Source organism: Macaca nemestrina, chromosome 13 (assembly GCF_043159975.1).
Source record: "Macaca nemestrina isolate mMacNem1 chromosome 13, mMacNem.hap1, whole genome shotgun sequence".
In the NCBI taxonomy this organism is placed as follows: domain Eukaryota; kingdom Metazoa; phylum Chordata; class Mammalia; order Primates; family Cercopithecidae; genus Macaca; species Macaca nemestrina.
In genome coordinates, this window is record NC_092137.1 from 43,385,521 (window position 1) to 43,398,483 (window position 12,963).

Sequence of the window (12,963 nt, forward strand, 5' to 3'; positions counted from 1 at the left end):
TTTTTTCTGAAAGGCATCCCCTAGTTCACCCCTCCTCACCAGCTCCTGGGCAGAGAGGGGGCCACAAGTGAGAGGCAGCTCCTTCCCAGGCACAGCTTGCCGCAGAGCCCTTTCTGTCCTGAGGGGAAAATGTGATTCCAGGTCTGAAGGGAAGGGATAAAACACCATCATTTGAAAATTTAAAACTACTTGACAGAAAACCCTTTACAATTTTAAGAATTTGCCTTTTCTTCATGTTTTAGCTATTTTCAAATGGAACAAATGGCCTGGGTTCCCCAGAATACCTGCAGGTCCAGCTCCCAAAGAATACAAACTCCACAGAAGTGTTATATGCTTAAAACCTGTGACTCCCTGATGTAAACATGTTTCCTGGTGACCTTTTATGAAACCAGAAATACCCTAGCAAATCCTTTGTTTTCATTTTAAAGAAAAGATAATTTCAAAATCTTTATTATTATTTTTAATCAACAATACATTCCAAAAAATCTTTATTTTTAAAGTTAAAATAACTATGATTTTAAAAATGTGGGCCGACCTCAAATCACTGGGTAAATAAAAATTTTCCCCTAATTTAAAAAATGGATACAGCCAATATGAATGAAAATAAGCATTTCAGTAAGTTAAAAGGGTGCACTTCTTATTCAGTAGGGACACACTTCACCAAAAAGGGACTGATAAATTATAGCCAGTTAACAGTACACTCAGCTTGAACCCTAGAAAAATACTTGCATTTGTTCACTTCAAACCACACCAACAAATAAGGAATGGATTCAAACAAATATTGCTCTGAGAAAATACCATCTGTGAAAAAGACCTGGTTCTCTAAGGGGCTTACAGCCTGGAGCTGTCCCACCAGCTTCCAGCCCTCCAGGGTGCTTCCATTATACCCAGTTTTGTGTGCACGCCACTCCTGTTTCCTGTGGCTATCTCCGGAGCTCAGCAGGAAAGGGTACGGCACCCACGGGCTGTGCATGTGGGCTTCGTGGCTGTTCTGAAGCAGGTAATAAAGGCCAGTCCTTGGGGCCCTGGTGTGTGAAGGGACAGCAGAGCAAGCAATGGGCCCTGTCCAGCCATTTTGGCCTGCATTTGGCATTCTTGCATTTGGTGACGATTCCTTTGGGGCCTGAACTGTGTCACCCCCTTCCTGTGAAAAGTGTAAAGCCAGTCCCTCCACAGCAGTGAGTCCCTCCCTCTGCCTGCTCCTTGATGGTTTCACTCTTCAGAGCCTCCCAGAGGGTTCGATTGCCTCCAACTCTGCCCAGGTGGTAAGTGCCTTGCACTTCATTCCTATCTGTGTGGCCACTCACCCCAGAGCACTCCTCCTAGACATGGCAGCACCCAGCCCTCTTCTTTCCTCCCTACCCCTGCTCTTCTTTCCTAACCCTGTGTCATGAGCCAATGAGGGAGGCTTCCACAGACTGGTAAGTGCTGGGCAATTTTAGGTCTGCCTTCCATCAGTCTCCTCTTCCTCTGCCTGGGCAGAGTTCACCAGCTCTGAGGACACATTCCACATTCCTCACTGATCAGCCTGGATCTTGAAACTTCTCTCTTTCTTTTCCTTGAAGTCACTTCAGTTTTCTTTAGCTTATTTCACTACTGGAACTTCTTTCTTTCTTCTTCTTTTTTTTTTTTTGAGATGGAGTCTCACTCTGTCGCCCAGGCTGGAGTGCAGTGGTATGATCTTGGCTCACTGCAACCTCCGCCTCCAGCGATTCTCCTGCCTCAGCCTCCCTAATAGCTGGGACTGCAGGCACATGCCACCATGTCCGGCTAATTTTTGTAATTTTAGTAGAGACAGGGCTTCACCATATTGGTCAGGCTGGTCTTGAACTCCTGACCTCAGGTGATCTACCCGTCTCAGCTTCTCAAAGTGCTGGGATTACAGGCGTGAGCCACCACACCCGGGAACTTCTTTCTTTTCTAAGAAATTTCTTCTCAGCCTGAGCTCCTAAGACTGACTGGCTCCTTCTGAGTTCTTCAACAGAGCTGTCATGAGGAAAAGGCACTGTACTAGCCTTGAAAACATGCCCAGTTGAGGTACTGTAAACACTGCACAGAGCTCAAGACGGGGGACTGCCTGGCTCCCAAAACACATTGGTGGGATATGAGTGGTAGTGGTGCAGATGGTCCTGAGGTGTAACTGAAGACTAGAATTTGAAAATCAGAAAAACTCAAGAAGATAATGTTTCTTTCCTGAGGACTTTAATACTACTGCCTCCCAGCTTTATCCAGAATCCAGAAAGTTCCCTTACTAGGCACCTGCCTCCCAGCCTTATCCAGAATCCAGAAAGTTCCCTTACTAGGCGCCCGCCTCCCAGCCTTATCCAGAATCCAGAAAGTTCCCTTACTAGGCGCCCGCCTCCCAGCCTTATCCAGAATCCAGAAAGTTCCCTTACTAGGCGCCCGCCTCCCAGCCTTATCCAGAATCCAGAAAGTTCCCTTACTAGGCGCCCGCCTCCCAGCCTTATCCAGAATTCAGAAAGTTCCCTTACTAGGCGCCCGCCTCCCAGCCTTATCTAGAATTCAGAAAGTTCCCTTACTAGGCGCCCGCCTCCCAGTCTTATCCAGAATTCAGAAAGTTCCCTTACTAGGCGCCCGCCTCCCAGTCTTATATGGAATCCAGAGGCTGGACGCGGTGGCTCACGCCTGTAATCCCAGTACTTTGGGAGGCTGAGGCAGGCGGATCACTTGAGGTCAGGATTTCGAGACCAGCTGGCCAACATGGTGAAACCCTGTTTCTACTAAAAATATAAAAATTAGCCAGGCACGGCGATGGGTGCCTGTAGTCCCAGCTACTCAGGAGGCTGAGGCGGGAGAACTGCTTGAACCTGAGAGGTGGAGGTTGCAGTGAACTGAGATTGCGCCACTGCACTCCAGCCTGGGTGACAAAGTGAGACTCCGTTTCAAAAAAACAAAAACAAAACAAAACAAAACAAAAAACCCAGAATCCAGAAAGTTCCCTTACTAGGCAGCCTACCTCACTCCCTAGGCTTTTACAGCTCTAAATAGAACACACACAGTTTATGGTAATGCAATGACCAAATCAAGGTATAAATGACTTTTAAACTCACAACATGATTTTAAGATTTATAAACAGTGTTCAAAATGAAAATGCCTGCGGTTTCAAAGTTTCTGGGAATTTTATATCTTGAAATGGAGTTTACTCCCAGCCCTCTCAAGGTCTTTCCTATCTGTCCCCTGTGGCCAACACTCCCCAGCAGTCTTCTGGAGTGATGACACTTCCCAAAGGCATGGGAAGCCACCACTGACATGGCCTTAGGCTGACGCTGAGTGTGGAGAAGCCTGGAGGGCAGGCAAGAGAAGGGAGAGGTCCACAGAAAACCTTTCAGGAACAGGCCAAGGAAGAGAGAATAATTCAGAGCTTAGAGGGCAGCGAGACTCTGGGTTTTGGGCCAACTAAAAAGGAGGAAAGCTCAAACTGTTGCAGGATGGATTTAAATTACCTGCTAAGAGGAGCATCTGAGTCTTAAGGGTTTCAAGACTCCAGGGGTCTACTGCCCAGAAAACTTCCCTTCCTTTAAGCACCAGGCCTTCGGTGGAGAAGTTGGGAGGAGGGACTCTGGGAAGAGGCAGGCTGTTTTCTACTTTGCAGTTAATGTTACTAGTGAAGATAATCGGACTACACTGAAAATGGCAGCACATGAAAAAAATTCACAATAACCGACCCCCAGGAGTCATTTTGCTAGTAATGCTGAAAACCGCAAATAACAAGACAATGACTGGGGGAAATTGTGACTTGGTAGAAACAAACACAAAAAATAAAACAAGTTCTAAAACTGGGCATGAAACGTCCTACTGACTAAAATTGCTGAATAAAAATAAAATCACTATTAAAGGCTGAGCATGGCCAGGTGCAGTGGCTCACCTCCTGTAATCCCAGGACTTTGGGAGGCAGAGATTGGGAGATCACCTGAGGTCAGGAGTTGCCAACATGGTGAAACCCCCTCTCTACTAAAAATGTAAAAATTAGTTGGGAGTGGTGGCGGGTGCCTGTAATCCCAGCTACTCGGGAGGCTGAGGCACAAGAATCACTTGAACCCAGGAGGCGGAGGCTGCAGTGAGCCGAGATCACACCACTGCACTCTAGCCTGGGTGACAGACCAAGACTGTCTCAAAAAAAAAAAACAAGGCCGGGTGCGGCGGCTCAAGCCTGTAATCCCAGCACTTTGGGAGGCCGAGACGGGCGGATCACGAGGTCAGGAGATCGAGACCATCCTGGCTAACACAGTGAAACACCGTCTCTACTAAAAAAATACAAAAAAACTAGCCGGGCGAGGTGGCGGGCGCCTGTAGTCCCAGCTACTCAGGAGGCTGAGGCAGGAGAATGGCGTAAACCCGAGAGGCGGAGCTTGCAGTGAGCCGAGATCGAGCCACTGCACTCCAGCCTGGGCGACAAGAGGGAGACTACGTCTCAAAAAACAAAACAAAAACAACAACAAAAAAACAAAAACAAACAAACAAAAGGCTGGGCATAGTGGCTCATGCCTGTAATCCCAACATTTTGGGGAAGCTGGTATAGGAGGATCACTTGAGCCCAGGAGTTCAAGACCAGCCTGGGCAACGTAATGAGAACCTGTGTCTACAAAAAATTTAAAAATTAGCTGAATGTGGTGGTACATGCTTGTGGTCCCTGCCACTTGGGAAGCTGAGGCGGAAGGATCACTGGAGCCTCAGAGTTCAAGGCTGCAGTAAGCTGTGACCATACTGCTGTACTCCAGTCTGGGCGTCAGAGCAAAACCCTATCTTAAAACAAAAAAGGAGTTGATATTTAAGAAAATAAAGGAGAACTTTAGGAAATGCCTTCACTGCTCTGTACAGAAATATATATATTTTGAGACGGGGTCTCGCTCTGTCACCCAGGCTGGAGTGCAGAGGTGCGATCTTGGTTCAGTGCGGGTCAAGTGATTCTCCCACTTCAGCCTCCTGAGTAGTTGGGATTACAGGCGTGCACCACCATGCATGGCTAATTTTTTTGTATTTTTAGTACAGATGGGGTTTTGCCATGTTGGCCAGGCTGGTCTTGAACTCCTGACCTCAGGTGATCAGCCCGCCTTAGCCTCCCAAAGTGCTGGGATTACAGGCGTGAGTCACCACACTTGCTCAGTATAGAAAATTGATTAAAAGGAATTAAACTGAGCCGGGCACGGTGGCTCAAGCCTGTAATCCCAGCACTTTGGGAGGCTGAGACGGGCGGATCACAAGGTCAGGAGATCGAGACCATCCTGGCTAACACGGTGAAACCCCGTCTCTACTAAAAAATACAAAAAACTAGCCGGGCGAGGTGGCGGGCGCCTGTGGTCCCAGCTACTCCGGAGGCTGAGGCAGGAGAATGGCGTAAACCCGGGAGGCGGAGCTTGCAGTGAGCTGAGATCCGGCCACTGCACTCCAGCCTGGGCGACAGAGCCAGACTCAGTCTCAAAAAAAAAAAAAAAAAAAGGAATTAAACTGGACTGTAGGAGTTACAATGGAACATGATTTCTTGATGAAATGAATTAATGTTCATATAATTCGGATTAGAAATTTGCATTTACATAAAGTCACAGTGTCCTCCAGGTAAAAACGCTGAAATAAAAACACACGGAATCTGTTTTGAAAGTTTTGTATCTGAAGGAAGAAAAAGGAGGCAAGTCTCCTCCATACTCAGCCCTCACTCATAAGGAGAGGCCTGGGCCACCTCCACAGCCTCCCTGTCGCCACACTCGGCCTCACTCCCAGTATGACTGGGCTCTCTCGGCAGTGTGTGCAGTGCTCTGGAGCTCTCTGGAGCTGAGGCTTCCTCCTCTGCTGCTTCCTGGTTTACCCTTTCTTTTTTGTAGCATCTCATGCTCCGCCTTCACCTCTGTATCCACAGCTACCCGCCCTGACAACTGTGCCCCCTTTTAAACACCTCTCAAACTTGTCTCCTCCCCATCCCCACTGCCACTTCCTTGGTCTATCCTCACCACCCTTCCTCTCAGAACAACGGCAGCCTTCTTTTTTTTTTTTTTTTTTGAGATGGGGTCTAACTATGTTGCCCAGGCTGGGCAGAGTGCAGTGGTGCAATCATGGCTCACTGCAGCCTCAACCTCCTGGGCTCAAGTGATCCTCCTACCTCAGCCTCTTGAGTAACTGAGACTGCAGGCACACGCCACTACACCCAGCTAATTTTGCATTTTTTGTAGAGACAGGGTTTTTGCCATGTTGTCCAGGCTGGTCTTGAACTCCTGGGCTCAAGCATTCTTCCCACCTTGGCCTCCCGAAATGTCGGGTTATAGGTGTGAATCATTGTGGCCGGCCAATGACGGTAGCCTTCTAAGCAGGTTCCTTGCTTCCAGTCTTGTCTTGACTCCAAGCTTTCCCCTTCCCTGTGGTCAGGGTGACCTAAGACAACTCTGACCTGATTATGTCTCAGTCTAAAAGCCTTCAGTGCTCCCACAAGGCCCAAATGTCCTACATCCTTAACATTAAAGACTCTTTCTACATGGCTTCCCTGCCCCTTGTTGCAGGAAAAAATAAGTTTACAGCTCTCTTATATCCCTCCCTCATCACTAGTGGATTGGCTGTACCAGCCATGGGTATTTTAGGCTTGAAATTTCCTTCATTCTGGGTGGCTGAGTCCCTTTTTCTTAAGTTCTTCCTGGGCCTTAGTCAAATCTTTTCAAGTGACCCTAAATCTTCTCAGTACCCCATCCCCTTCCCACCCCCATCCAAGCTGTCTGTCTTCTGATTACCAGCATCCCTGTGGTGACCATACTCTTTTTTCTTAAGTTTATTTCCAGATCTAACAGAATGATGACATTGTGCCAATTCTCACTGTCTCGGGAGGTGGGGATAGGTTGGAACATGCCTGCTATTCCTTGTCAGAGCCGACCTGGTGAGGATGTCCATCACGAAAGGACCTCCAGTTCCTCAATAAGTCAAAGAATTACCATGTGACCCACAATTCCACTCCTAGATACATACCCAAGAGAACTGAAAGCAGGTACCCAAACAAAAGCTTATACATCAATGTTCATAGCAGCACTATTGACAATAGCCAAGAGGTGGAAACAACACAAATGTCCATCCATTAATGGATGAATGGATAAATAAAATGTGGTAGATCCATACAATGGAATATTACTCAGCCATAAGAAGAATTAAAAGTGCTGATTCATGCTACAGCATGGATGAACCTTGTAAACATTATGTCTAATGAAAAAAGCCAAGCACAAACGGTCATGTATAAATCCATTTATATGAAACAATGATAATAGGAAAAGTCAGAGATAGAAAGCAGACTGGTAGTTGCCAGGAGCCAGGGGCTGGGGGTACTACTTAATGGGTACAGGGTTTTTAGGGGAGTGATGAAACTGTTCTGGAACTAGATAGTGGTAATGACTGCACACTATTGTAAAAGTACTAAATGTTACTGCAACTGTATACTTTAAAATGGTTAATTTTATTTTAGGTTTATTTCATCTCAATAAAATATAAACATGAAAAAAGAAAGGGGCTGGGCATGGTGGCTCACACCTGTAATCCCAGCACTTTGGGAGGCCAAGGTCAGAGGATCCTTAAGCCCAGGAGTTAGAGACCAGCCTGGGCAACAGAGTGAGACTCTTTCTCTATAAAAATAAAATAAAATACAGTACAATAAAATAAAATAAAATAAAATAAAATAAAATAAAAGGACCTTCATGGGGATGGAGCGGGAGAGTGTGTCAAGAACAGAGGACAATGGGTAATTCAATTCTGTGCGCCTGAGGCGTTAAAGCAAATGGAATGGGCAAGAAAATGGGCCCATTTGCTTTAAAGGGATTGGGCCTCTTCAATGAATATTTCTCCCCAGGATGCATTCTCCAAAGACTAACCCTAAGAAGGGAGGTGAGGGGTAGACAGATGAAGGTGAACAGAGGGGTTAAAACGAGAGTAAAAAGGGGTCAGGCCTCCTTCCCTGTTTGCTGGGGCCTGGGCTCACACAAGGACAAGAAGACTAGAAAGGTTGCAGCCTGAGAGGGGTGGTCTGCACAGCCACTGAGAAGGGAACCCTTGCTTTCTGGTAATAAAGCAAGACACTTCACATCCGAAATCACCTGCATGGTAAGACTCAAATGTAAGTGGATCCTGTGAAACAGTTTTATGCAGAGAGCAGAGATCAGATCAGATCACAAAGCTGCAAAGAGAAATCTCTTTACCCAAATTACACAGACCCACTCGTCTGGTTTCCATTTCACTGCCTGAGTCTGTTTTATAGTTGTGCTTTTTCATGAAGGCTTTTAAGGGAGGCTATACCCTGACATCATGTGGAAAAAATGTCCAAATACAATTACATTACAGAGCAGCACTCTTGGAAGAGAAGGCAGCCTCGAAGCGTGCTGGTGTCCTGTTTCCTCTCCTTTAAACCCATTTGTTGCTCTCTGCTCTCTAAAAGCAGAAGCCCCCAATCCCAGCTCACCTGGTCTGGTTCCTCTCTCTGTCAGCGTGTGGAGCACCCGTCTGGGAAATACAGCAATCTAAGGTACTGTGGGACTGTGTACTCCCGAGTGGGAGATGTGGCAGGGCCACAGGGAGCTGTGTCCAGCTGGGGCATGCCTAGCACCAGCCCACAGGCCTGAGCCGGCTTGTCTCATGTCACATACCTTACAATCATGGTGAGGAAACAGGCTTTCTCAGAAATCTACTCCAAAACGTCCTTTCTACCTCCTTCCCCATCCTCATGCCTTTTTTAGATGTGTCCTCAGGTTCAGGGAATAGTTTTTCTCAAAAGTTCTTATGAAAAAATAGTTACCCTCAATTAAGATTTGTTGTATTGTGAGCAAATTCTCCATACATGTTATCTTTTCCGTGTTTCTTCCTCCTCCTGGCAGAAGCTACCATTCTCCTGACTTTCCAGTCAGGGCTGTTCCTTCTGTCCCTGAGTCTCTGACTTAGACGGAACAGCACACTCCTTCTGCCACTCCTAGATAGTCCCCCTGCTACCCTCACAATCTCTTTTTTGAAGTCCATACTAACCACCTCCCCATTCTTGTTGGCTAGAGACCTGGTCTTCTTCAGTGACTGCGTCATGGCCACCCCATCTGGGACTTCCACATCCATAAAGATGCCCCTCCCAGTATTTGCTTTCACCATTCTTCAACCTCTTCAATTCAAATACTCCCCATCTCTGATTTTACTCTACTCCCAATTAATTAACTCCCAGTTAACCAATTACTCTACTCCCAATGACATCTGAGAACTTGTCATTATTTAGAACTGTTTCAACTCAAGATCTCCAATTCTAAGTTTTATCATCACTTTGAAATGAACATCAGTATCATTGCGAACGTTTAGTGGGTACTTATGTACAAGGCACTATCATACATACTTCATATATATTAATTATAATGACGTTTTAAAGTAGGTTTCATGAGCCCTATTTTATAATGGGGTATAACAGAGAGACACAGTTTAGGATTTGGGATTAAGCCACAGTCTATACACTATGGCTCCCACATCATATGGCCTCTTTAATATTCCTAACACGACTGTTTAACCTGCTACCTTTTCCACTGAAACTACCCACGCCCCCCAATCCTGACCACATCCTTGACCTTGCCCTCTCTCCCAGGCTATTGTTCTACATTATACAGGACTCCCCACGCCTGTGATCATCTTCCTAGTCCCCAATGCCCTTGTCAATCTGATCTGACACGAGGCTCAACAATGCTCCCTAGCCACCTCTCCCCAAATGCAATCTACTGTTCTACTTTGAGCCACCAATTCCAGCTGAGTAGCAGCAGTCTGCTGATGAAGCTGTCTATAAATTCACACTGTTTAATCTCAGCTGGACTCTCCATGTCCCCTGGTAATTCTTTCCTTCCTATTCTGGTGACTCCTAACTGATCCTCTATATAAACTGTTCCAATCTTTTCCCTGTCCCTACATCTTACTCCCTAACCACTCATTCTTGACTTCTTGACTTGACATTCTTGATAATCTTGACTTCTACAAGGACATTCAGCATAAACTCAAACTTCCGTCCCCCTCAAAGTCAAAGCTTCTCTAATGACTCTTTTGAAACATTGCCTTGAAGACAGATCAGGGTCTAGGAGATGTGGTTTTAGGGCAGGGGAGTGATGTAAATATTTGTATGAGAAGGAGCCACTGGAGGTAGAGAAGGAGAGCCTGAAGACGCCTGGGAGGAAAGGGAATCGTGGCTGGATAGAGGTGATGGGGGAGGCATAAGGTGGTGTGTGAAGGATGTGTGCAGGGGAAGGAGCACCTTTTTTGCTGAGTTTGAATTGGGGAGGATGAGAAGACAGATGATGTAGCAGAGTGGTCAACACTTGGGCCCTTTGCCTACCTCCTACTTACTTCTAAATTCCTTAAAGGTGGCTCTAACCTCCCACTATTGAACCTTCTCTCTCAACTCTCACTCATGACATTTTCTCAATCCTCATCGTCCTTAACTTGACCTTTCAACAGTGTTTGGCATGGGTGACCAAACCTGCCCTCTTGATAGTTTTTCCTTATGTGGGTTTCATGACAATGGAACCTCTTGGTTTTCTTGATGGGTCTTTGTTATTCCCTTTGCTAGCTCCCCTTCCAAACTGCTACGATGGCCTAAAAATGCTGCCCACCTTTAATTTCTCTCCCCTCTTCCAAGCTACCCATCTATCTCTCTTTTTGCATTCACTCATTCAATATGTAATTATATTAAGTACCTACCATGTGCCAAGCACATGGCAGCTATTAAATTGTAGCTGAATTAATGTTAATGTGTAGCTCTGATCACGTTGCTTATTTGTTCAAAAATCTTTACTGGTTCTCTGAGGTAAATGATATCCAGATTCTCTGGCCTGGCATTCCAGGTTTTAGCAGACATCTGTTGTTTTTGCTGCCCACCTTCCATTCACCCTTCTTTGGATAGCTGTCCCCAGTCTCCCTCCGGAGACCCAGCCCTTCCACACCTCAACTCCAGGCATGGGTACCTGCTCCAGATAGGTTCCAGGCCTATCCCTGAACTAATCTCAGAGGCCAGGAATATGATGCCATCATTGATATCTGGCCCCTGAGATTAGATCAGGGATAGGCTTGGACCCCAACTAGAGCCAATAAAATGCAGTGGGGTTATACTGATATAGGACTTGAATAAATGAAGATGTAAAGGCTAGAGCTGCTGTAGCCATCTTAAACCCCAAGAAAAGTGTGAGCTGATCGAAAACAGAACCAACCTAGGAGAAGAAGGGAGAAATGGCAAGAAACCAGGTCCTTGGGACACTGTTTGAGTCCTTGAATTATGTCATGTCTTAAGCCAGTCTTAGCCTTGGAATTCTCAGTTACATGATCCAATATGCCTCCCCTATGCTGAAGTGGGCTGCATCAGACATTCTGTTACTTGCATCTGAAAGAATCTATTTGATCCAAAGGTCTTTTGTGTCATCCTGCTTCATCTCACCCCACCCTACTCACGCACTTGACGCTTGTACCACACTAACATTCCTTTCTTGAACAGGCCTCACACTCTGTCACCCATGTCTTTCTGGAATGTTCTCCATCTTTCTCATCTTTTCCTCTTGAAATTCTGCCCATCCTTTAAGGTTTGGCTGTAATGAACTTTCTTCCAAGCAGCCATTCTTCTCTAATTTCCCCCAATGACAAATGTTTGTTGGATAAAGTCTAACTGAACACACACTGACATCCTGGATCCAAGGTTCCTCAAACCTGATGCAGAGACCTGGGCCTCTGGCAAACTCATTCGTCTCCCCTCAGGACTTGGGACTTGCTTCTCGGTCCTCCCACTGGTCCACCTCCTTGTTTCCTGCACTCTTTGGTCATCACTTCCCACAAAGTTTTTCTGGGGACACTGGCTTTTTGGAACGTTAGCAGATATTTAAAACAACACAAAACACTCCAAACTTCAAAACCAACCAAAGAAGCTTTACCCCAGCTGGAAACTGAAGAGTGTAACTATCTAGTAAGTTTGGGAAATTCTGGGTTAAACAAATATTTCTATTTTAAAAACCTGGGGAGGTGGGGATGGGGGCAGAGTATGTAGCTTTTCTCCAACTTACTCATTACTCATAAAGCAGGTACCAGAGCAGAGGGACGTGCCACATTCTTCTCTGAAAACATATTTAGGTTTAAGGTAGGTGCAGGTTATTTTATATACACATATAAATATCCTACCCTTTGTTCAAGGTGCCTATTTGCTCTGCACAGTGACTATTATGAACACAGAAAACTGTTCATTGTTAAATATGGCATGCTAAGTGGTTTTGCTTTCTGGCAAATCTCCAAACCATAATTATTAAGGGACTGGAGCTGCTGAGGAATTCTTGGGTTACAAGAGGCTTTGATCCTGTTCCCTGCCTTCTTTCCCCGACATGAATTTCCACGGGTGTGGCTGACTTTCATTGTTTTTCACTGCTGTGGTGCTGCTGTGAAGGTGAAGGATTAAACAGGACTTCAAGGTGACAAGGGATTGGGCCCCCCAGAACGGCTGAGAGGAGGCTCTGGCTAAACCTCTCTGCCTTTTGGAGCCCCAAATGGCTGTAACCAAGGGAATGCACAAGCTTCATCCAAGTATTGGAGTCGGGGAATGCTGTGGCCTCCAATATTTGGTTTCCCACACACTCTGGGAAGCTCAGATTCTTCGGCCTCACTCATTATCGAGTTTCCAGCTGGGGTGAAGCCTCTGTCTGTACTAAATGGCTGACAGGACTTTGCTTAGCAAAAGGCAACAGGCCCCGGGTGGGTGAGGCTTTGTAATTTCATTCCCATCAAAGGTGAGAGATCTGATCCAAAATTCCTTGGGCACCTACAGCCATTCGACACGTGCAGCCCTCAAACTCATGTAGCTGCCTCCTTTACAGGGTCAAGAAGACACCTCAGCTCAGTCAAAGATAATTCGGTGAACTTTTGAGAGAGCCAATCTGCTTCCTACTGAAACATTTGCTGAAATGTCAAGGGGCACATAACCATTCTTTCAGGCTCTTTTAA

The 12,963-nt window shown here is 46.1% G+C and overlaps 1 protein-coding gene across 11 annotated transcripts in view; it reads right to left on the bottom strand.

Annotated features, from left to right (window-relative positions):
• The window catches only part of LOC105464931 (THADA armadillo repeat containing), a 356,256-nt gene that overhangs the window by 14,217 nt on the left and 329,076 nt on the right, over positions 1 to 12,963 (bottom strand). The gene's annotated exons all lie outside the window — the stretch shown is intronic.